This window comes from Drosophila elegans, unplaced genomic scaffold (assembly GCF_018152505.1).
Source record: "Drosophila elegans isolate 14027-0461.03 unplaced genomic scaffold, ASM1815250v1 contig_208, whole genome shotgun sequence".
Taxonomy (NCBI): domain Eukaryota; kingdom Metazoa; phylum Arthropoda; class Insecta; order Diptera; family Drosophilidae; genus Drosophila; species Drosophila elegans.
In genome coordinates, this window is record NW_024545578.1 from 2,666,162 (window position 1) to 2,690,906 (window position 24,745).

Consider the following 24,745-nt stretch of genomic DNA (forward strand, 5'->3'; position numbering starts at 1 on the left):
TGCTAAGACCACTTGTCGTCCTCGCAAATTGTTCTAATTAAGAAGACCAAGTTGGCGACGATGTTGGTCGAAAAGGGCGGGGCGTTCGGGCAGGTAAAATGCCAAATTAAAATCGTAATGAAGCACTTAAGTTGTGTATAATGATTGATAAGCAAATAAACCAGTCAACAAAAGTTTTTCACTAGTAAGTTTACCTTTTAATTTTAATTATTACATATTATTATATTATAAACAAAATTTGATAAAGTAGTGATTATTTTGGTTACAAAAATATAATAGTAAGTGTTTTTAAAATAAACCATGTAACAAACTTTTTTTTACTATAGTAACTGAGCCTTTTAATCTGTTGAAGAAGTTGTTGTCCCTGCCCAAGAAGATATTTTTTTAAATAAAAGGTCACCCTTTTGATTACTCCCTACAGACATAGGGCTAAATCTCTTGATCACTGCCCTATAGAGGTTTCCTAAACTGCCCTAGCCGAAGCCCCAAGGGAACTACGCAATGTGCGTACTTCCCCTTGGCTTTTGCCTTTTGACTTGGCCTGGCAACAAGTTGGCTGAGCTATAGGCCATCATCCTTCTGGGCCAGTTTCCCATACCCATACCAATTTACCGCTGCAAAACGGACACCTAGTCAGTAAAACTGTTGCTTTCATTTCGCTGGTGTGAACTTTTAACTTTCCCGCCAGCTTTTGCCTTCTCCCACTGATCGATATCAATTGATTGAGTCGGCGCACGATTTTTTCCCTGTTTGATTAACAATAGGAATTTCTAGCGCCTCACAAATTATGACCCACTCGACGACAGAAATTTCCCGGCACATTATTCAGAGTTAATTACTTTGTCAAATAAAGCGTTTGAAGCCACAGGCACAACCATTGTTCCAGCCGTCTTTGGTGTGAAAATTCAATTAACTTTTCTCGCTGTACCGTAAATAGGCAAAAATACGGCCTAGCCGAAAATCTGTCTGGCAAACTATTTGCATTGAGCATTTAACAAAACGGTCAGGACAACGACAACGACAACGAAAACAACGGCAACAATGACTGCTTGTCGCGATTTTTGCGTCATTTACCAAGTTTATGCTAAGACCACTTGTCGTCCTCGCAAATTGTTCTAATTAAGAAGACCAAGTTGGCGACGATGTTGGTCGAAAAGGGCGGGGCGTTCGGGCAGGTAAAATGCCAAATTAAAATCGTAATGAAGCACTTAAGTTGTGTTTTCTTAGACCTTTTTCTGATGCCCTCCCAAAGGGTACTTTGTTTTGGCATTTTGAAGATAAATATTTAGATAGTATTTAATGGGTTTAAATATTAAGCGACTTTTGAAGGCTGGTTGAAGGGTTGTTCAATGCTCCTTATGCTATTAACTTTAAATTAATTTTACAAATATATTATTATAATTAAACTTCTGTGATCACATGTTTCAATTAATATTTGTATTTATTTTCATAGAAAGGATGGTTAAAAAAGGTTCTGTTTTTGTTTGATTAAAATATATATTTTAATACATTAACATTTGTTGTATAATTTGATATATGTATCCTTTAACATAGTATTTTAGGTAATCCGTAAACAAATGTTGGTGACATCCTGGATTGGTTCCTCTTAAATCAGCAATTTTTAATTGCTAATGCTGTTTAATTTTGATTAATTTGTAAAATATATTGTTATATTTTAAAATATTGAAATTAATATATTTTTTTTAAATATGAAATATTTGTTATATAACTTTATTTCCTTATTCAAGAGTATTTTAGGTAATTTATAAACAAAAGTTGGTGACATCCGGGAATTGGTTCCTCTTAATTCAGCCATCTTCGTTGTTGGCGAGCGAGGATTTGAGATTCAAGTGGCCCTGGCATTAGCGTCAAGTGCTCGGCTGTCTTTCGTAGGGCTTCCACATAATTAAGTTGTAGCCATTGAAAGTGTGCAAAGGATTATGCTTGGTCCTCTGTACTCGGACTGCTGTCCTTCGTCCTTTTCGACTCTTCCCTCCTGGCCATTGCCATTAATTGAGTGTCATGGCGAATGCAAAATAAGCTTACGCATTTAGTTGACATAACCGACAGGGATAAGCTGCCAGCTGGTCATCCAGCTCAATGACAGTTGCACTTGCAGTCGGAGTTGGCCATTGGCCATGGCAAAACAGATTCTTAAGCCAATCTAATGGCAGGCAATTAGCTGGATTTTTTTTCTATCACTTCGAAGCAGATGTTATGGGGCAATAATTCTCTCACTGAAACGTGGGTGCTTTTGATTTTAAATTGCAGAATGGAAAGAGAGTACATTTTATCTAGGGGTGGATATATATTTAATTAATTTATGAGTAAAACGGTTTCAAGAAACGATTTACTAGAATGTGACCTAACATAAATAAAGCACAGAATTTTTGCAGTTCTTGAATTTTGTTTTGCTTTATAACCAAAAAGAAAAATAAAAGTTTCTCATGCAAAATTTTGGCTGTGACAATATATGTCAGGTAAAGTAAGTGATTGATGATCCTCTCAAACTTGATTTTTGAGCTAATCTTTAATCTTTAACAATCTGCATACTATTTTATGCATATCATTTCTAAGTTGTGTTGTTTTTATAAATTTTAGGGCTGTAATTTGAAAAAAAACAGAGCTCTAAAATTCGAACCTAACATTTTAGTAATCATAATAATTGTTTCTTTGTTCTTGTTCTTTGTTTAAAACATTTTAGTTTTTAAAATGGTTTAACCCTGTTATTGTACCTTAAACTATTGCTAGTTTTCTCTGTGCATCAAAATTTATAAAAAAAGAAACACAAGTTTACATAGCTGAAAGAATGCAAGTATAAATAATAATAGTAATAATATAAGTTGTTCCTATAAAATAAATATGGACAAAGAAGCTGAAAAGGTGGACGCATATCGCCCATCTCCCTATTAAATGACGGTTATTTCGGAGACAGGACCCTCGTGCATTTGGTTTTTGATCGATCCGCACTGCTAGTCCGACCCCGGACCCCCGCCACTTGACCCCTGACCCATCCACCTCCTGACCATGGGTCAATATTGGTTTGCTTTACTGCGCTCGGTTTGATTTTGTTTGCTCTTGGCTGGCTGCGTGCGGAGCAAAAACTTTTGCCGCAAGACTCTCACACGCGCTGGATTGTTGCCCAGAATGTGTGCAAATATCGGGGATATTCCATGGTTAAACAAAAGCATTTGCATGAAAATGTTTTACTTTTACTTCGAGTTTTGTGTGTGTGACGAGAGCAAATGGAGGGTGAAAACAGGAGCACAGGGGCTCGCCTTTATGTTTTATTTTTCAGCACTGTTGTGCAGTGCTAATTGAAGCAGATTCCTTGCAGCCCCTCGCGTAAAATGGAAAACTTAATCTGAAAAAATCAATCTGCAATAAAAATAAAATTAAAGAGACGACGGAAGGCACCCATAAAAAAGAAGGGAGAAGAAAGAAAAGACAGCACATAAAGTGGAGCCGAGAAAAATGGACGCACGCAGGACCTTTTGGCCAAAGGCAAAAGGTGTGCGTCAGGATTACGCGGCATTTCACCATTTCAGCATTTCGGCATTTCGGCATTTCGAGCGGGCGAGGGTCCAAAGGATATTCATAAATAAATATCTGCAGGCATACAAATTGATAAGCTGGCAGCCAGGTCCCGGCCTAAGACCCCCTCCCCCCCACAACACCCCGATACCCAGATACCTAAACTGAAAAAAATAATAATGTATTATATATAGGTACACAGTAAAGGAATGAATAAACAAGTTAATTTAATATCTATACCATCATGTAATAAAATTATAATAAATGGCATTAGTATTAAAATATATGAAATAATTTAAAAAATGAAGACAATGTACACATTTCAAATAATTAAACGAAATGGATTAAAATCAAAGTCAAAACTATTTAAAGTGCTGGCACTTAGTATATTTTTTAACAGTGTTGATACCCAGACCCTGGCATCTTAATCGACAGACGCTGCATACCTTTTCGAAGGCCTGCGAAGTCGCCAGTCGACATCCCGACCTCGAGTGGAATGGAGGGGGATTCTCGAGCAGATCCAAACCAAACATCCCCCGATGACTGGCTGGCTAACAGGTAAACATTGGCTACACTCGGAAAACAAGTTCGGCAAAGATTCAAGGGAAATATGTTATACAAAATTAAAAAAAAACATTCTGAGTATAAAAACTTAAATTTCTGGATCCAGTACAACTGCTTTTAAAATTAACGTTCTTTCTCAATTATACAAATAACTTGAAAATTAAAAAACCTATCAAGGTAAGCATAAAAAAAATACATTTTAACTAAAATAAATAAATAATAAATGTTAGCCCGCAGTATTACTAATAATTTGTATGCACTAGTGTCAGTCCTTTAATTTTTAACTTTTTTAAGCTGGTAAAATCCACATTTTATTAAGATTAAAAAATATAGAAATATCGCAAAAATAAATTTGGAATGGGTATTTATTATAGTAAAAAGAATTAAAAGAACCAGGTTTCCAAAACCATTTTTTTAAGCTTAACCGTGTGCGTTTTCTTTTGCAGCATTCTAATGCCGTTCGTCCTTCAACAGGCGCTGCTCCTTTCACACGCAACTCCCGCCACCCAACTCCTCCCCAACCCCCTAATTTTCCCTTTTCCACCTCGCATTGGCACATTTTCTTTTCGCTGCCTCCTCAGCTTTTTTTCGCAGCACTCTTCCTTCCGTGGCTTCCTTCCATTTCCACACTCTTCTTGGGGGCCCATTGAATTTTATTGTTCGCTCAAATTGTTTTGGTATTCAAGCTTAAAGCACGCGACTGCTTCTATGCCTGTGGTTGGTCTGGATTGGTCTGGGTCCTTTTGCTCCTTGTCCTGCCACTGCTACCGCTCCTTCAGTTCTTTTTTTCTTCTATTTTTTTTGTTGCTGCTGCAGGTCCTGCGATTTTGAGCTGGTGTGCGTGCGATGTTTTTAGTGCTGGGCGATGTTCTCCTGCCTTCCAGCGTATCCTGTTGCTTGCGAAAACGCAACCAGTTGAACATTTCCAGGCAGGACTCTCTGGGCCTCGGCTTCATTCGGCTTTCAATGTCGTCCTTTGCCACTCTCTCTCACCCTTTCTCTCTTTAACTTTCTCTCTCAGTCTCTCGGTGAAAGGCTTTCTCTCGCCGTGTTATTTGGCTGTTGCTTGGCACATGTTTAACGCGCAATTATTTTGGTCCTGTTGCGCTTTTTCCACCGTCTGCTTGCCAGTATGGGTGGCCACCGCTTAGTTTGTATTCAGACAAAGTCAACGTGAAGTTGCTAGGATAACGTAATTAAGTCTGTTATTGAGCACTCAAAAATACACTTCATTTTAGATTATTTTTTTTGATAAGAATATCTTTATATAATAAAGATTTCATTTTAATTTTAATAACAAAAATTAATAATTAAAAGTTAGCGTATTGTTTTATTCATAGTTTATAATTATATTAAATAATTTCGTGTGCTTTGAATAAAGCCCTTTCCACTTCGTTACCACAGCAAACTGTCAGTTAATTCTAATATCTAATGCAAACTCATTGACTTTTCTTTCTATCAATTTTATATCAGAAACTTGCATTATAGTAGCAAATTTGAAACACTCAAGATTCTTTATACTCTTTTAAACCCTATAAATTTGTACAATTTGTTAAGCTTAAAATCCTTTTAAAAGCAACTTAGAATTTATGATTAAATATTCATTTCTTCTTTTCTAAAAATTAAATATTTTCTACTTTGTTATTGAATACAATATGATTTTTGATTTTAACTTGTTTGACTTAAATTTGTCCTATCCTTGAACTAAAAGCGCCTCTCGTAAATTATCCACCTAATATTATATCTGTCTCTAGAAACAAATATCTCTACAACCAGTTGGCTATTTCCAAAATCTCCATCGACATGATGGCCATCATCATCATCGTCATTATCATCACATCATAGCATCGACATCGGCTGGGCATGCAACAATTATGAAAACTCTCCACTCGGGTACACTTGTCCGCTCGTGTAGACCCAAAATCGGCATGTGGATGTGGATGGTGGCTCTGGCACTGCCACTGCCACTGCCACTCGTTTGCCATAGAGAGTGCGCACCTTCTATGGCCGCGAACAGTGCGTGGGCGTAAAGGGGGCGGAGCATGTGGAGGGCGGGAAAAAAGCGACGTTCGCAGCTGCCTGCATCCGCATCCAGGGAAATCGCTTAGCTGTTGCTTTCGTGCGACGACATCGCAAGGTGGAAATTGATATTACTTTTTAATGCTGGGCCAGCTGGTGGCAGGACTTCCAGTGCGCGAAAGGGACGGGCTGCATGCCACTCACTAGCAGTGCGACAGAGAGAGAGAGAGAGCAGGAAAGAGAGAAAAGGACGATTGGTAGAGAGAGTGGCTTTTCCGAAGGACCAAAAGTGCCAGCCTCGTCACAGTTCGAGTTGAGCCGTCTCGCGAGCAGGACACAAAAACGCGGAGGCTGACACATCCTGTTTGACCAGTGCATTTTGGGTAACCAGGACCAGAACCAGAACCAGAGCCAGAACCAGGAACCCAGGCTATATAGAAGCCATAGCTTTTCTAACTTTCCCGGCCAAGGTGTGCGAGTGCGCGAGTGTGGGTATCCTGGCTGTCTCTGTGTGCGTGAGTGTGTCTGTGCGTGAGTGCTGTGTGTGCTGGCCAACACCAAACAAAAGCCATAATAAGTGACGAATAAATTTTAAAACGCGCGCTTAACACAAGCTACCTGAAGATATATACATTTTTTCCCCTCTTAAGTGAAGTCGCTCTAAGTTTTGAAAAGAAAATAATATTTACAGGTGAGTGTTTAATCGGTGTGTGTGTGCCACAAAATCGTTGTTATGAAAACAAACTCGCGTGGCAGGCTAGCAAATAGTTTAATTTCCGGTCTGGCCATCAGGCGCACATACGGCTTCAGTTTTATTTCCGCTCGTGCTCACTGCTCAGTCACATGTGTACAAAAAACTCTTAAATTAATTTCCCATAAACTAGAAAGAGCTTTAAAATTGAAGTTATTGTTAAAAGTTTCAAAAGTTGGGAACTAAAGCATCCGTTATCTCGTAATTAATGTGGCAGAAATTAATAATGTTTGTAGTGCTTGTAATGGTTTTCTAAAAAAAATTGTTTAATAATACTTCTACACATAAATTAATTAAATAAACGAGATTATTTGTACAATACAAGATTTATGTTAGAAAAGAATATTTACCTTGAGTATTTAATAAAAAAGTTGAAAGTTTTTCAAATTAGTATTTGTATTTGCTAGTATTAATTTTGTTATCATTATCATAAAAAATATCATTACTCAAAAGCTATTGATTTTCTTATTAATAATGTGCTTAAGTATATATAAATAAAGTTTTTGTAAGCAGTATATAAATAGTTGGCAATCCTACTACAAAATTATTATCATATTGAATATATACACTTAGCAAAATAAAAAAAGGCTTGAAAGTTGAATGATTTACAAACCCTTGCCTTTTTACTGTCAATATTTGATGTGCTATCAACAGTTTTGCTAGCAAATCAAGTACCAAATTTTAAAAGAAAGGAAAAATAAAACATAAAAAAACCATTACTCAAAAGCTATTGATTTTTGTTCTCCCCCCGATTAATTCGAAATGTATTAACCAGGCTTATGTCTTAGCCCTTGGGGGCTTTGAGAAAAGACGACGAAGCAACACCTCGCGGGCTGCGAAATAAAACAACTTAATGAAGCAAGAAATTGAAAACATTATCAAGGCGATTAATTATTGATACTTTGATGTTGTGCTGGGCCCCGTCTAATTAATTTATAATTAAGTTAAGGATTTTCCCGGGGCCTTCTCGAGTTTCCCCGATGCTCCGGCTTTAAGTTCTCAGGATTTATGGTGCGGAGCAACTTTAAGCTGTCTCCGGCACCTGGTTGCTGTTCGATTCACTGCGATTGAGACTTTATGAACGTGACCCGCCTGCCGTATCGATGGCAATCGGTTTTGGGCTTGGTATGAGGACTGGCTAATGCCTCCCTTTTGGCCAGCCAACTGTCATTACTCTTGGCCCTAATCCCTGCCAAAGTTTGTGCAGCTTTACCTCTGAAGGATCTGAAAAAGCCAGAACAGAAAGCACTTTCACCTGCCTTTTCGCGTCTGGTCGCAGTCTGCTCCAAAGTGCTTTTATTATGCCATTTTAATTTAGATTCCTATCAATCAGTAATAAGCATTTTGTGCACCGCCACACAGACAAAACAAAAGCATAAAAAGGCGAAGAGATATAAGCCATTAAGGTCAGAGGCATTAGCCTAATATCCGCTTGATTTTTATTACGAAAACTTAATTTTATCGCGCTTCACCACTGAGTGGAGAACGTAAAGATTGCTTTTAAAAATTGAATTTTCCTCAATGAAAAATGACCACATTATTTTCCGATATATATTTATTACGTAGGATAGAATCTGAAGTGCAAGTCATTGGTTTTATAAATTTAAATGTGGCTAATATTAGAAGAGGCTTATATTAAAACAAATATTTCTAAATTGCACTTACAAATTTTTTTCATATGGAATTTTGAATTCATAACAATTTTTATCCACTTGTTGTTGTTGATACATAAAATATGTAAAAGTGGCTTAATTGATTTTAAAAATGTATTTAAATCCAATACTGGTAATTGCAGAAACTTGTTTTTCCATTTGTGGTTTGAAGTTTTTTGTTTGAATGCAAATAAGTGGAAGTTTGTAATTGAATTTGAATAAGCATTTGTTGAACATACATAGTAATGGCCAATGAATTTATTTACCCACCGTAGATTAATTTAATTTAATTTAGTAAGCAAAAAATTAATTATGTATGCGCAAAATTCCCTTTCAATACCAAATAGCTATTAAAAAAGTGCTTTAATTGTTAATTTATGCGAAAATTTTAGTGGTAGGGAATGTGGTTTTTTATTTCTAATTTAAAAGTCACCACAATATTTTAAAAATGTAGATACCCTTAATATTACTCATTTTCCAGAGGGTAAAAACATATTTTTGCCATTTGCAGGTTGAAAGTCAAACCCATATTTTACAAATTCATTCGATTGTTTTTACAAGAATCACAATTTGTATTGATGTTTTCTCGACCAACGTGTTTGTGTCTATCTAAAGGAGTAAACAAAGTTGTTTAGTTTTCCTGTTTTGAGCGGATATGCAAATCAAGCGGCAAAACTCATTTCAGATTCCCCACAAAACCGCCAACAAAAAGACAAGGGAAAAGTTGGCCGAAAACAACAAATAGTCGGGGAAAAACTGGAGAAAAAAAGAATACTCATCCGGATGGTTTGCATAAATTTGCGTCTTATTTTGTTGGCAATTTATATGCGCAGCCGGTTGACACACACGCATTTTAATTGAAAGCAAATAAAAGACTCTATAATACATAATATGACAAGCCATAATCCTGACAGCAACAGTTATGCATGCTGACAGCTCGCAGCGGAAAATGTGGGTCGGGAAAAGCCGGAAAGTGGACAGCAGGCAAATGCTGACAGGCTGGCCAGTCCCTATGAACTTAATGGCATTTTAAACCACTGAACGATGGACATTTTTCCCAGCATGTCTGTCCAAATGTATTCATTAATGTCGTATCCAAAAGTCAAAATGTTTTAAATGTTGAACACGCTCGGGGAAATATCCTTTCATCCTTTTCTCCCACTCAACCACACACACACACACACACACAACAGGATTAAGTCCTTTGTGTTTTTGGGCCCTGCTTAGCCGCCTTTCGTTGCGCTTTAATCAAAAGCAAAAATTAATTAACTTCATTCCGAGGACTCATCGCATGGTGAATAATGAAGGACTCCCTGATTGTTTGTTGCAAAATACCAAATTGCCGCTTCATTTGCACAACAATTTTTAATAAAGCAGCAAAGTGAGCGAATTTTTTTTCCCCCATCCGCGACTTTTGACCGGGTTTTCCGGACGCAAACAAACTGGTTGGACCGAAAAAAAAACAAACTCCGGGCCAAAGATAAAAAACGCGTAAACAAATAACTACCGACATAAAGCGCATAAAGTGAATGATGCTGGCCACAGGCGCAAATATTTATTTTACATTTTTAAATAAGTCGCTCTCATTTGTTGTATTTGGTTTTATGCCGACATCCCATTTTAACGGCTGTGAAAAATAATAACATTTCAAACGTGATATTTACAAGATTCTTATCTGTTTGAATTTTAATAAACTCACTAATTCTGCATCTTATTAACAAAGAAATTTTGTTGATTAAGAAAATGGCTGTGCAATATAGAATTGTATAGTAAGGCAATGTTTATTTAAACTTTAAACTAAGCCTTTTACATTTGTTAAATGTATCATGTTTGCCTTTGTGCAGACAATATAAACATAGTATACAGACAAACTGGCAATAAGAAAAATTAGTTTTTGTCATTTGTTTTTTTTTTTTTATTCTGAAATGATTATTCCTATTTATTTTTCTGGTATTAAATATGTATGATGGGCTATAAGTCGGCAAAAAAAAAGTAAATTAAGTCAACTTGCTGAAAACAATTGTAAATACTAAATAATATTTTTATTTGTAAGCCTTTAGCTTTAAAGCTTTAGTGGAGGAATTTACAATTTTTAAAATGTAAATTAAATTATTAATGTTGTTTAGTATCCTCAGCAAAATATTTAAGAGTAAAGTATATCTTGTCTTCGCTCTGATAAAGAAACAAATATATTTACTTTCGCTATTCTAAGATTCTAAAATTTCTCACCCAGAAGCATCTATTTTTTTTGCTGTGCACAGGAAAATAGTTTGCTGGCAGTGGGGAATGTAATTAATTGAATTTCGTTGGCATGTCCACTCATCACGGTAGTCAGGCAGCCAGTTTTTGCTCCCTTTTTTGTTTGTTACGCATGCAAAAATGTGCAAAGTGCAGGCTTATGCAAAAAAACCAAAAGGTTCTAAGTGGAAGGCGTAGAAGGAAAAGCCCCTTTTCACATTTTCCAGCATTTTCCAGCTTTCCACCAACACAGGATGCTGTCATGCATTCGCAATCGCTCCGCCCACATGTCGTTTGCACACTCCTCTATTTACTTTCTGCGGCTCGACGAATTCTCAATTAAAATGTTTACCCACAGTTCTGCCAAGCAGTTTGAAGCCTGAAGCCGCTCTTGTTCACTGATAATTTGCATATGTGGATGCGTGACTGTGTCCCGAAATACAATTTCTCGTTAAGGTCCCATAAAAAAAGCAACTATGCAACGGCGTGAAAAAAAGTGGTTGGCTGGCAGAAATAAATTACACTTTTTCGCTTGTTTTTAATCCATCAAAATGTTGAATTATTCTGGGAAAATAAAGTGAACTTTGAATGAATTAAAGTCAGCTTTAAAATAAATTACTTTTATGTCTTGTAGCTTTGACGGGATTTCGAATTTTCGCGCAAACACAAAATTAATTGAACTGTAGTAGTAGTTGGGTAAAGAGTTTCCAAGGTTTTAATTTTTCTACAAGAAAAATAACAAAATTACTTGCTTACATCTTAAAAAACTACATTTGTCTTACAGCAACAGCCTAAGAATATTTTTAATATTATAAGTCTATTTTAATAAGATTTTTATTATTTCTTTCATTGTTTAAGTCTTATAGAGCAAATTTAAATCAAAATAGTTTTATTTAGTACCGAAAAATCAGCGGTATAATCTTAAAATTTATTTTGTATTAATATTTGTTATAATAAAAGCACAAACAAATAAATAATTTTTTAAGACAAACATTTGTTTCTAATGAAAAATTATTAAGAAAAGTAACGATAGTAAAGAAATATAATTAGATCTTTGTAAAGAAATAAGTTACCCTTCTCTTCTCGCCAAAACAATATTTTATTTGGCAGTCTAATTAAGATAATTCTCCTTTGGAGCCTTCGAAATCCGAAGGGATCTGACCCACTTGCCTTTAACTTGGCCAAATCGCCGCAGCAACGACAGTGACAAAATGCTACAAATTTTACAATTTCCTTGTGCCATTTAAAGTCTGGTTCTGGATTTGGATCTGAATGTGCGTGGGCCGCCGGCTGTTGGCATTGCCATTACCGTAACGTGGACTATCCCTAATATCCGGGCAGCACACAAAAAGAGGACTTAGCTACTAGGGAATAGGTATAGGAATAGGAATAGGGATGTATGGCATATCCAGGCAGACAGTGACAGAAGGTAGATAACCAGTGTTGGCAAAATGTTGCCAGGCCGCGCTGTGTTTACATTTTGTTAAACGCGACCCTGACCCGCGTCCAACTCAGCCCGAGCTGTCCTTGTCCTTCCACTTCCTACTTCCCAGCTCCTTCCAGCACCTCCCAACTCCTCCCAACTGCTACCATCTCTTCCAGGACCTTTCCCAGTCCTTTCCCCCAACTTATAATCGCTCAAAGCAGCTGATAATGGCTCCACTGCCTGCTGACGCAAGCCCAATCCTCCTCCCTGCTTAACTACACTTGAATAGCATAAATTTGTGGCATATTAAAACGATTTTAAGGATTTCTGAAATGTTGCTTCCATGTACACATTTTAAAAAATACTTATTTACATTGAAAAGCAAATTTTTATATTATGCTGTTTGAAAAAATATGACATTTATAAATCTCGCAACAACACACAGCGCATAAATAAATAAACAAGCTCTTTGATAATAATTGTGTTTTATTTAATATAAACTTTTCTTCTCCCAGTTTAACTATACTCGAATAAAATAAATTTCTGGAATTTTAAAAAGGATTTTAAAGCAATTAAAGTATTACTGAAGAACAAAATTTGTGAAGTTTGGGTAAGCTTTTGAATTATAGCATTGCCACGCGTTGATAAGATAAGAAAAAAAGGGCCTCAAATAATAACGTCTTAAGTTTTTGAAGCAAGGAAGTATTTTCAATACAGACGTTTTTTAAATTGATTACCTGAAAATAAGGTCCAAAACGGTCCTCTAATTATAGAATTGTCAATTGTACTCTTATGCCAAATAGGCTTGTAATTATTTAATTTTTCTTTGTGCACTGTAGGCAAAGAAAATTTGCCTCTTTGTTTGGCTGTGCTCTCCCTGAGTTCTGGGCAAAATTGACATTTTATGCCCTTTCTATGGGTCGAGGTGGAGTGGATTTTGCTGTGGGTGGATTGCTGTATTGTTGGATTGCTGGATCGACTGGAGGATGGGTTGGCCTAATGAAATATTTGAGCCAAGTAAGAGTCGTGTTATGAGTGCAGCTTACGCTTTATGCTTTGATTAATGTAATTGGCGCCCGGGGTCACGTTTCCAGAGGAGCCTGACACTTTGAACCGGCTGAACTGGCCGTAGCCGTGTTTTGTGTACTCAAGATGATTAATGCATGATGTGCCCCTCTGACGGGGCAACAGGCTGAGCTTAAAGTTAAACAATAAAAATGAGCCCCGAGATGGTCGAGATGGCCGAGTTGCTGAAAATCGAAAGTAATTTTACTGAAATGTAAAAGTTGGGGCGGGCTCGCTGTTTTCCAAAAGTTTTAGGTAAAATTTCTTTATTTTTTGCCTGGTTTCCCCTTTTTTTTTTGGCTAACATCCACCGATATGGCCACAATGCAGTGTGGAAAGCGAGAGCCGAGCAACAGTTTGGCCAAAAGTTGGCACAAACATTTATCAAAGGAGCTGAGCCAAACTTTTGGCCCCCAAAAGCGCTGTAAAATCGGGAAATGGGGCAAAAACTATTTGCGGTTCGTTGACAATAAAATACCCTTTTATGGCTAAGTCATTTTGTGAATAGACATTCTCTGTTCGGTTTGTGAATATTTCGGGTTCTATTATTGCATAAATATTCGCTTCAGATGAACCCAAGTTCATCTCTCATCTGGTTTGTCTGCCTCAGACTATAACTTTCATATCGGAATGAATTCAATTTAGTTTGATTGCCTCTGCAGGGTATACTAATACCATGCCCAAAAGTTTGTCTATCTATTCCTTTTACAAAGTCGACATTTTTTCCTTTCTGTTGTTCCTGGTTTCGTGGTTCGACTGTGATTTTTGTGTTTTTTTTTTTTGGGTTTTTTTGTAACGCGGTGTTTCTATAGTATTTCTCATGTGCTGGGCTCAAATTACGGGGCGACTTGTGCCAGTTGAGTCGGCAATTGCCGCGCCCAGAAACAGTCCAAAAGGATTGACAGTTATTAAAAATGAAACGAGGCAATTACGTTCTGGTTTTGTTGCCAGTTGTTTTTGAGGCGTGTTTTTCTGGCATGTTTAACGGGCGCTTACATTTGCATACTTCGCGGCGTGGTTCGCTCTTTGTGTCTATATGTGTGTGAGTCTGCGATAGGGTGTACTTGAGGGTATTTAAGAAATGTATAACTCTTATCACAATATATGAAATGTATTACTATTACCTTTAACAAAAAATAACAGAATATTTATAAAATTGTTTTTAAAGGCAAGAAGTTAAAACTCAAGCGCTTTCTTAAAAGAATTCTGTTTCATGTTTATATTTATTCAAAAATAACTAAACTCTTTCTATTAAACAATATTCAATTAGGAAATATTTGACGTGGCTCACATGGCGTATGCGTATTTTGAATAATTGATTTATTGTTTCACATGTATATTTATTCTGAAAATGGCCTTGGGATTTATATAGGAAAGAACCATACTTAATATATTAAACCAAATAATCGTTTAGTTAAAAATTATTTTTTTATTTGATTTACTTGGCGTATTCGTATTTAAAATCAAGGCTTTTATAATAAGAAACTATATGTCAAGAGCATATCGAATTTATAGTAAAATAAATGCAATGAAACGAATGCCGTAAAATCCTTTTCAAAAGATTAAAAGTCCGGCCTTACAGTATGCAAATTTAAAGGATCACCCTAATGTAGGTTTGTTTGTTTGTCTGAGTGTGCCTTTGTTTGTTTGTTGGTGTTTGTTTGCGTGGCTGTGCATATGCTAATTGGTGGCAAGCCTTCGTCTTATCGCAGGGCCCTTAAAATTGGCAAAGCCAAACGGCAAAACTCGAAACTTTTTACTTTGGCTGCTGAGCTTGGCCATAAATCAAATATGTGTTTAAATTTAGCTCCATTATTTTTTCAATCTTGTTCTTTTTGTTGCTTTACTCATTTTTCATGGCGCTGCAAAATTTTTGTGGCGCATTAAGCATCGTTTTTGGCAAATTCCGGCCGTCCCATCCCGGCAAATTGAATTCCGCATTTCGCTTTGGCCGCAAAGCTTAGTTCACTTTGTGTGCAGTCATTTTTGTTGGTCGATGAGCCTGGCAAAATCCCAGGCGTGTACTTAGCCAGAAAAAGAAGCCGAATGACGAGCACGTTAGCGAAATATTAAGCTTTGGGGTCGACTGGCCATATGCCAACGTCTGTTTGGGCCACTCCTCTTACCAAACATACTATACGAGTATAAACTGTATAGTCGGCCAATTAAATTGAGGGCGCGGGGTGTGCTATTTGACCGACTGTTGCTTCTGGCAGACTTAAGCACGGAAAAAAATGTGTTTCTTTAACGTGAATTTGATATAGAAATTTAATAGGAAATTGTGGTATACCTCTGAAAAATAAAATAGGGCAATATACTTATGACTTTGGAATTTAGAAAATGGTTTTAAAATCAAACGATTTTTATTATATAGATCATTTTTATATTCATAAAATATTTTAGTGACAAAAGCAACAACAAAGGTCAAAAATGCTTAAAAAAAATGTTCCACAGAAGAAAATTAAATACAAATTTTAAACAAATTGTTCAGCACTTTGTTACCTTTTTGCTTAATATTGTAAGTATTACTTGTTAAATCTCTTTAAGGACCAAAAAGTTTTTAGTTCGAAAGTGACTTTATTTAGAAGTTTAAAGATCTCCATTTTTCAACAATTTCCTATTAAAAGAAAGTTATTCTTAATTTTAAGCCAGTTAGTTTGCCCTTAGTGAAAGTGGCTCAACTTACACTTCCGCAGATAGCGAACAAGTGAAAACTTTGCATAATAATGAGCAGTTTATTTGCCCGCCCAAGTGTGTGTGTGTGTGTGTATTTTGTGAGTGGTTTCCGGTTACAAGGTCCTGGGCTGTTCTTTTTGCGATTTTCCTGGCCAACAAAACTACCACCCACAACAAACGAAATCGAGATTTCAAAGGCCCGAAAAAACTTGGCCGGATTCTCGTGTTTTTCTTCCATTTGCTGCAGAAATTGTTTCGTTATTTTGCTAGCTGCGTTGCTTTGATCAGATAAGTCCCTTTTTTTCTCTGCTGGAGGACATCGATTTTGAATTTCATTGAATATGTAAGGACAGCTGCACCTGAAGCTTTGCTTAAAGTTCTGGGGATTGCTAAGCCTCAGAATGGGTTAACAAATGTTTGGTTTCTTTCGAGCATGTTTGTGTGTGTGTGCGCTGTGTGTTTTAAGTTGCTCTGTTTGCCATGCACTTTGTCTGCTGTCCGAGGAACTTGCACAGCTCGATGTTTGCCTAGGTCCTGGCATGTGGTACACCGCCACAGGACCTGCCCCCAGAAACCACCCACAAACCACCCAGAAACCACCACCCACACACACACAGCAGGCGGTGTTCTGTGCCAAACAAAACGCACATCAAATTTGCATAATTTTGCGCAAAGTAACGTTTTGCCCAAACAGAACACCACCCACGCGAAAACCATTTCTCTCTCGAGTTTTCCCCCTTAAAAAAGCGAACTCAAGAGCAACAGGCAGCAGTCCAAAAATGCGTGTCACATTAGTTGGTTGGATTTTATGAGCCGTTTTGCATTTAACATGTGCCAAGCAACGAAATCTCTGCTCTGGAAGAGGTCCTTGGGCTAATTAAAGATACAGTTTGCCAGATCTAACAATGATTTTTAAATGAACTGTCGCCGACAGGATGTGCGGTGTGGAAAATCGTGTGAAATGTAGAAAATGCTAAATGGAAAATGGGGGAAAATCTCAGAGGGTAAAGGCAGTATGTGACGCTGATTGACTGCTCCTGTCAACTTATTAAGTCAGAAATGTATGGCAACGAACCCCACGCAGCTCGCACTTTGCGAGTGAATTATTAGCATTTCTAAAAATACATTGGAAAGCTACGTGGGAAAGGAGAGCTTGACAGATTTACTTTAAAAATATTTTCCCAGTTCGGGGTCAAAGGTTCAACTGTTTCTACGAACTGCTTTCCATATTGTGGAATATTCTTTCTAATAAAATTCAGAAAGTTATCAAAGGCTAATTATTTTGCTGCATAAAAGTATAAACTAAAAGTTATACTTTTAGAACGCAACATCACGTTTATGATTAAAGCACAAATCTGGCTAATATAAATTTAATTTTGGCAAGAAGTTTACTGATTTTACGATCACATTTTTCAAAGTGCAAATGAATGAATGATGGCATTAACATTTTTTCTTAACTAAGACAACATTGTAATCAAACCTGCTGCTTTTACATTATTTCTTAAAAGTTATATTTTCCTTTTTTTCGAGCCTTAAATTTAAATTTGTTTAATAAATTTACCTCAAGTCATATTTGTAAAACAAATCCAAAATATACTAAGAAATAATATCTAATCAGGCTTTTCTTAAAGGTTCTTTTAAAAGTAAACTCACACATAATTACAATTAAAGTCCGAGAACAAAATATAAATATCTTTTTATACCCTTGCAGAGGGTATTATAATTTCAGTCAGAAGTTTGCAACGCAGTGAAGGAGACGTTTCCGACCCTATAAAGTATATATATTCTTGATCAGCATCACTAGTAGAGTCGATCTAGCCATGTCCGTCTGTCCGTCTGTCCGTCCGTCTGTCCGTCCGTCTGTCCGTCTGTCCGTCTGTCCGTCTGTCCGTCTGTCCGTCCGTTTATATGCAAACTAGTCTCTCAGTTTTAAAGCTATCTGCATGAAACTTTCCCAAAAGTTGTCTTTCTATTGCAGGTAGTATATAAGTCGGAACGAGCCGGATCGGACGACTATAGCATATAGCTCCCATAGGAACAATCGGAGAAATAAATGAAAAAAAATTATAACTTTTCTGTTTTTTAATTTTTTGTTTAGTTCTTCCACATATAGCAATGGTTATATATTTCAGAATTATGGTTTAAATTTCATCAAAATCGGACGACTATAGCATATAGCTCCCATAGGAACAATCGGAAAAATAAATGAAAAAAAATTATAACTTTTCTGTTTTTTAATTTTTTGTTCAGTTCTTCGACATTTAGTAATGGTTAAATATTTTCGATTTACGGTTTAAATTTCATCAAAATCGGACGACTATATCATATAGCTCCCATACAAATAATAAAAATATATAAAAGAACAATCAAATAATTAAGCTGCAAATCGTCATAGCTTCAATGTTTTTAAACATATACGCAAGTAAATCATAATTTTAATTAATTTTAATTCTTGCGATAGCTGCAAGGGTATATGAACTTCGGCTTGCCGAAGTTTGCTTTCTTTCTTGTTTTTTAATGGGTTAATTTCGTAATCAAACCTGATGCTCAAACACTTAGTCTTAAGAGGTTTTTATAGACCGATTTCTGACGCAAATGAAAATGCTAAGTCTACCAGCCATATTTATGAAATAATAGGGAATACTTAAGGTCAAATGAAATTAACAAATGGTATTTGAGCCGGATTTTCTTGAAGGTTCTTGCAAAGTAAGCTGCACACATAAACAGAACTCTGGTTTAAGCACTGTAAATAGAATTCTTGAGGTGCGTCTAGCCCTCGTGACCTTAGGCATACAAAATGTACCTATGTGCGGATATATTTATAAGTCACGTTGCCTTGGCATTGAGTGCTGCGCAGCAAATGTTAATGATGTGGCCTTAGCTGCACTTGTTGAGCCCTCCGGCCGAGTTGGCCAAACTTGCTGACATACAACCCACTGTGAGTTCTGAATCTGAATGGGAATGGGAATGGGAGTGCGGATCTAAATCCGAATGTGAATCTGAATCGTTTGCGGCATCCTGGCACTTTGCGCCCCGACAATCCGTATTTATTATTGCGTTTATGGCTGGCAACTGGAGCATAAAGGCGAAATCAAACACTCGGCGTGTGTGTATCCTGGCAGCGGGGATCTAAGGTCCTGCCATTGTGGCTCGGGGCTCGCACCAAGTGCAAACACACACACACACACGCACAAATGCGAGTCGCAGCTGTCTTTGATAGCAGGTAAATCAATATTTTCCAATATAAACGCATGCAGGCAATATGTTTTTTTTGTGTCTCTGGGCAAAAGTCTTATGCCAAACAAAGGCGACTCAAAGACTCAACTCCCGCATGCAAATCAAAGCCTTTTTCTTTTTTATTGCAAATATTGAGATGAAATTGGAAGGGGACACATAAAAGGGCACTTATTGCGTATACGCACTGTGGGCTGAGATTTATTCTTAAAATACTAAAACATCATAAAAGATGGCATAGAAATTTACGAATAGTTTTTAATATAAAGCCTTTTCCTTTTTTTGAATACTATAATGATATAGAAATTGAAACATCCTTTTTCCATTTTTAAACACTGACTTGGCAATACCTTACATTTTTAAGAAATATATATATATATATACAAATAATAGCAGTTAAATATAAAGTTTTAAGCTGTCAACTTGTAGAGGAATGTTAGTTTGGTATTTCTTAATTTTACATTTCCTTTTCCTAATTTTTCTACAAAATTTTGTAGTTAAAAAAGAATCCCTTTTATACATTGTGGAAATTCCGTTTCTACATAATCAAAATTGGCAGAAATTGTCAACGAATTTTAGATTTTGATTGCCAAAAAATCTCTTCTCTATTTTCGTGCATTGAAATCGTTTTCAACATAAACGAATACTTTGGATATACTCAAGGACTATTCAATTTTGATATCTGATTGCGTCGAGCAATATTGTTTGTTTTCGCAGAAGATGCCCTTTGAAAGCAAGTAACACTAGTTGGTGCTCCTGCCACGCTTTTGAGTTGCAACCTCGGGATTAGCTTTTTCCCGGAACCAACTAGGGTGCGGAAAAACACTTCCACGAACAGGAAGCACCGGAGACCTTTATATTAGAGCACTTTAATCCGCTCATTAGGCAGCAGCTGCAGCAAGAGGCAGCTTAAAATGATATTTATATAAATGCTTTGTGCTGCCTTTGTGCTGAGCGGCAAAAGGATAATGTGACCCCTTTGCTTTGATGGGCGGAATATAAATTACGGGTCTAATGGCTGTGATGGCTGAAATTTCTCGACTGGCGACACAAAACAAACACGTAGCCCGGAACTGTCAGTTTTGCACTGCAATAGCGTGCTGCATCTTATGGCCTGCTTATTAGGATCCTGGCATTCTCGTTCTCATTTTCCCATTTACTAGCAGCTGTCATTTGGCATGCCTCGCTGCACACACGAGTCCTGCAGCCGGGCTACTTTTCCCGACTCCTGGTTTTCCATTATTCCCATTATTATTTGTTTCGAGAGGGGGCGGCAAAAATGATCTAAGGCTACGCCTTGAGTAAACATTATTAAAATTGCCAGCGTTGCTGGGAAATCCTAAAATAACCATAGCACACAGGCAGTGCTGACAGTTTAGCATTTCAGAAACTAGATCTGACAATTTAACAATTAAAAGCAATTTATTTTTAATGCTATCGACCACAGGTATGGTAATTTTAATTTGTTGTTATTCTTTTCAACTACTTAATTACGAAACTAAAAAGTGCTCTCACTTTAGGTATTTAGATAGTAGATCTGGGTATTAAACAAAAATAGCAATTTGCTTTATAAATTATATTTTTTTTCCCATAATCTTTTTTGCTTTGGGTATGGTGGCATCACTGGTAAAGTGTCGAGTGTCGACTGTCGACTGTCGATGGGAATGGAAATTGTCATTTTCATATGGGTAAAAGCGACGCACTCACACACGAACACACACAAACACACATTGAGAAATGGCAGCCAAGGTTATTATTATTGCTAAGCTAAAGTGGACGCACAAGATATATGTACAACTTGTTGCTCGGGTTTCTTTATCCCTGTCCTGCGCGCTGATTATCCTGTTTTCTTTCTCGTCCTTTGGGTTTATTAGAAAACTGTCAGCAACTCTCCGCATGCTCCGGCGCACACTTGACATTTATTTATGCAAAATTGTGAAATCATTTGTGAAACTTGCCGTCAACGCACAGCTTCCACATGCACACTCACATTCACATTCACATCCACCCACAAAGGCCATCAAAAGGGACTCACTCGATTTGAAAAAGGGATCCACGCCTCGTTGAATGTTGCCTACAATCCAGTGGTGACCATAGAAAAAAACTCCATGAATAAAGTTTTTTATGCTACGCCCTCGCATGGCGAACATGTCGCTCAAAAAACGCTCCACAAGTGAATGGCTTTCTCTTTTTTTCTTCTTTCATTTTTCACTTTGAGCTTTTCCTGCTCAGAAAGAGTGGGTGCTAATAACTTATGATTGGATTAAAAACTTGGCTTAGCTCTCGCTGGCCACGACAATTTCTGGGATTTTATTAAATTTTCAGACATATGCAGACCAAATCATTTGAGCTTTTAATTCGATCTTCTGCCGAATATTTATATTTTAATATTGACAGCTTTTTCTGCCTGAGCAGCCAGCGGCCAATCCAAAAAGTGAGACAGATTAAATTTATTCGCCTTCTTATTTAATCGCCATTTATTTTTTGGAAAATTAACCCAAAACAAACTTAAAAACTGTGGATGCCAGTTTGTTGGAAATTTTAAGACGAATTCAACGAGGTATGACATTTCAACATTAAAACATTGTATTCCATAGTTTTGATAAAAATAACTGCAATTTATGACGAGGTATGACGAAAAAGCCAGTCATAGTACCATAATTGTAAGTGTAAAATATTTAAAGACGCAATTTGTAGACCCCTAAATATTTTAAGTTCATGCTCACTTCAAAACAAGCTATTGAAAGAAAGCATATCCAAGACTCGTAAAAGAGAAAATGTCTTTACGCCTGATTGTATTTGTTCCACATAATCCCTAGAGCATGAACAATCCCCCCAACACTCTGCATATGAAACTAATTTCTTTTGTCGCATTCAAATCAAAGGCACACGTGTGTCCGGTGCTCTTCCGCTGCCAGGAAGCGAAATCCTGCCGAAAGGATGGCTCATTAGACAGAGCGGCGTTCGAAGTGAAATAGAAATACTTGTTTGTCAGCTTGGTTATTGCTCCATCAGGCCCAAGTACTCTCTTTGTCATATTCTGGCTATTGAGTGATACAGTCATTTCGCCATAAGCCTATTCTTTGGGATTACAGAGAGAAAAAATTGACAAAAATATTGTTTTTTGGTTTTTTGTTATAACGTTAAAAAGTATATATGTTAAACCTAAAACTCTTTTTTTGAATGTAAGCGCAAAAATTCTTTTTAATAATTATTTATTTAATACTTATTTTCAACCTGAAAGAAACCCAAATAAAAACAACAAATTAAAATTCGCTTTAAAGGTGAATTATGAAAGTTTAACATGGGTTAACCATTTTTTCATTTTACAATATAAAAGTAACAAATGTTTCTTACCTAACTACATAAATCCATAGCAACCGCTTTGTTATTTATATTAAACATTTTTGACATTCAAAAGTTATACGTCAAACTTCATAGGAGCAGAAACATATTTATATTTTTGAGATCTAAATATTTGTTGACTTAAAAAAATGTCTGATATTGAAGGGACCGATTCGTGTGACTTTGCCAGTAATTCCGATCTGGTTCCTGGTTCGACCCCTGAAGCAAAACAATTGGCCCTTCTCACCCCGAATCATCCTCCACTCCGCAAGTTTCAAAAGTCTTTAAAGGACCACTTGTTACGTACTAAACACGTCTTAGAAAATGAAATTGCACAAGTAAAATATCAGGATAAAATGAAAGAACAACGACGGAAAGAACAAGGGCTAGCTTTATATAACATGCACCAAAAAGTGAAATTTCAAGAAAAACAAATTAAAATAATATCTATACTAAAGGAAAAACTTTTAAAAAATGTAGAATATTGAAATGCAAAGATATATAATTGTACTGTAAAGAAGTATTAATTATAATGTTTAACAACGACAAGTTTTATTCAAGTCAAAAATGTCTTTAAAGAGCTTAGAAATGTTTTAAGGTTTGCGATGTTCCTTAAACTATATAATTAGTTTCAGATGTATTGTGCAGTGGTGTAAAAATATTGAGTATTATTTAATGTATTGTCAAAATACTTCGTCCTAAAATATATGCTATTATATTTTTAAATACAAACAGGAACTGCAAAGAAACATATGTTCTTATGCTATGTTTGAAATTTAATTGCTAAGAGAATCGTGTAACATTTGCGCCCAGTGTACTAAGAACTAAAACTGAAAGAGTGGCTGGGTGGCAGGCCTTAACCCGGAATGCCTGGACGAATATCGAGCGCAAATATCTTTGGCACACTTCACTTCACTTAGACAAACAAGCGGGTGGCAATATAGCCCTGTTGTTGATTGAACAAAAACCAGTTGGGCTCGTTGGCAGCAGGGGATCGAAGCGGCGAAGTGAAGTGAAGTGGTATGGCTACGTGGCCCGGGTTAACTTTTTCAGACCCAGAGCTCCCGGCACGTACGTTGGTCCAGGACACAGGATGTCTGTCTGGCTGACTGGCTGACTGACTGGCGGCCCGGCTGTCTGGCAATTTGAACGAATTTGGCAGTGCTTCATAATTTCACTCCAGCCAGGGCTTTTTGCATACTTTACTTTCGACCAAGTTTCTCGACTATGGGCCCCGTGTGCTTGAGTGACTTTGATGCTGTCGAAAATGGACTAGGACTTTGGTCCTCCTGCTGCCAGCTGCCTTTGTGTAATTTATGCCCTTGTTTTTGTCGAGCTGTCGACAACTTACGACTCACGACTGACAACGACAACGACGACAACTTCCGGCCAACAACTACATTTCTCATTTGGTAATTTAAATCAACTTTCAACAAAAGCCTCTAAGTCGCTCAAAAGTTTTTCGGCCACAGAAATTCTGCATTCCGAATGTGCCACTGTCACTTGAACGTAATGAGGATGTCCTGTGCCACCACACTATATCTTTATAGTCTAAAGAATATCCCTCAATTTCTGTTGCATACTTTAGGACGCCGAAAAAGATGGAGGAGTGGGAGCGCAAAACTTGAATGCCCCAAGGACCGCGCGACCGCAGCCCAGTTGGCCAACTTTCATAATTACGAGAGTAACGACAACAGCCACAAGAAGGCTTCAGATCCAGCCACATTTAGTATATATATCTGCCATATACATAAATATAAACACATAAATACATACATAAACATAAACATAGCTACAGCAACAGCCGGCGAAAAGTTTCCAAGTCAGCCGAATGTACGATAAAAATATACTTTCTCTGCACTTTTGGGGGCTTAGTAGGTACTTAGTACTCGGAGTAAATGGAGAGAAGTCAGTTGCTGTGATAAAGTATTAATTGTAGAGACACATTAAAACAGAATCGATATTGAAAGAGAGAAAAGAATTTTCTTCCCCAGCATTGTTTACATATTTATTTATTTATTTTCTATAAAGGCTAACGCTACAAGTTTAAAAACTAAATATAAGTTTCTTACAGATATATTTGTATAGTTTTATAAAATCACAAATTGGAAGACAAAAACAAAATATTCTAGAAATTATTCTCTTTGGGAAAAACACAAATCGAGAAGAGTGAAAATTATATTTTTTGTAAACAAGATTGAATCAATTTAAACGAAAATTAATGAATTTGGAACGAAGGCT

The 24,745-nt window shown here is 36.8% G+C and overlaps 1 protein-coding gene across 1 annotated transcript in view; it reads left to right on the forward strand.

The window, feature by feature from the left end:
• The first annotated feature begins 6,435 nt into the window (after window positions 1-6,435).
• LOC108145902 (regulating synaptic membrane exocytosis protein 1) overlaps window positions 6,436-24,745 on the forward strand; it is a 71,387-nt gene continuing 53,077 nt past the window's right edge. The window contains 1 exon segment of the mRNA XM_017271555.2: window positions 6,436-6,808. The gene's annotated coding sequence lies outside the window, so the exon portion shown is untranslated.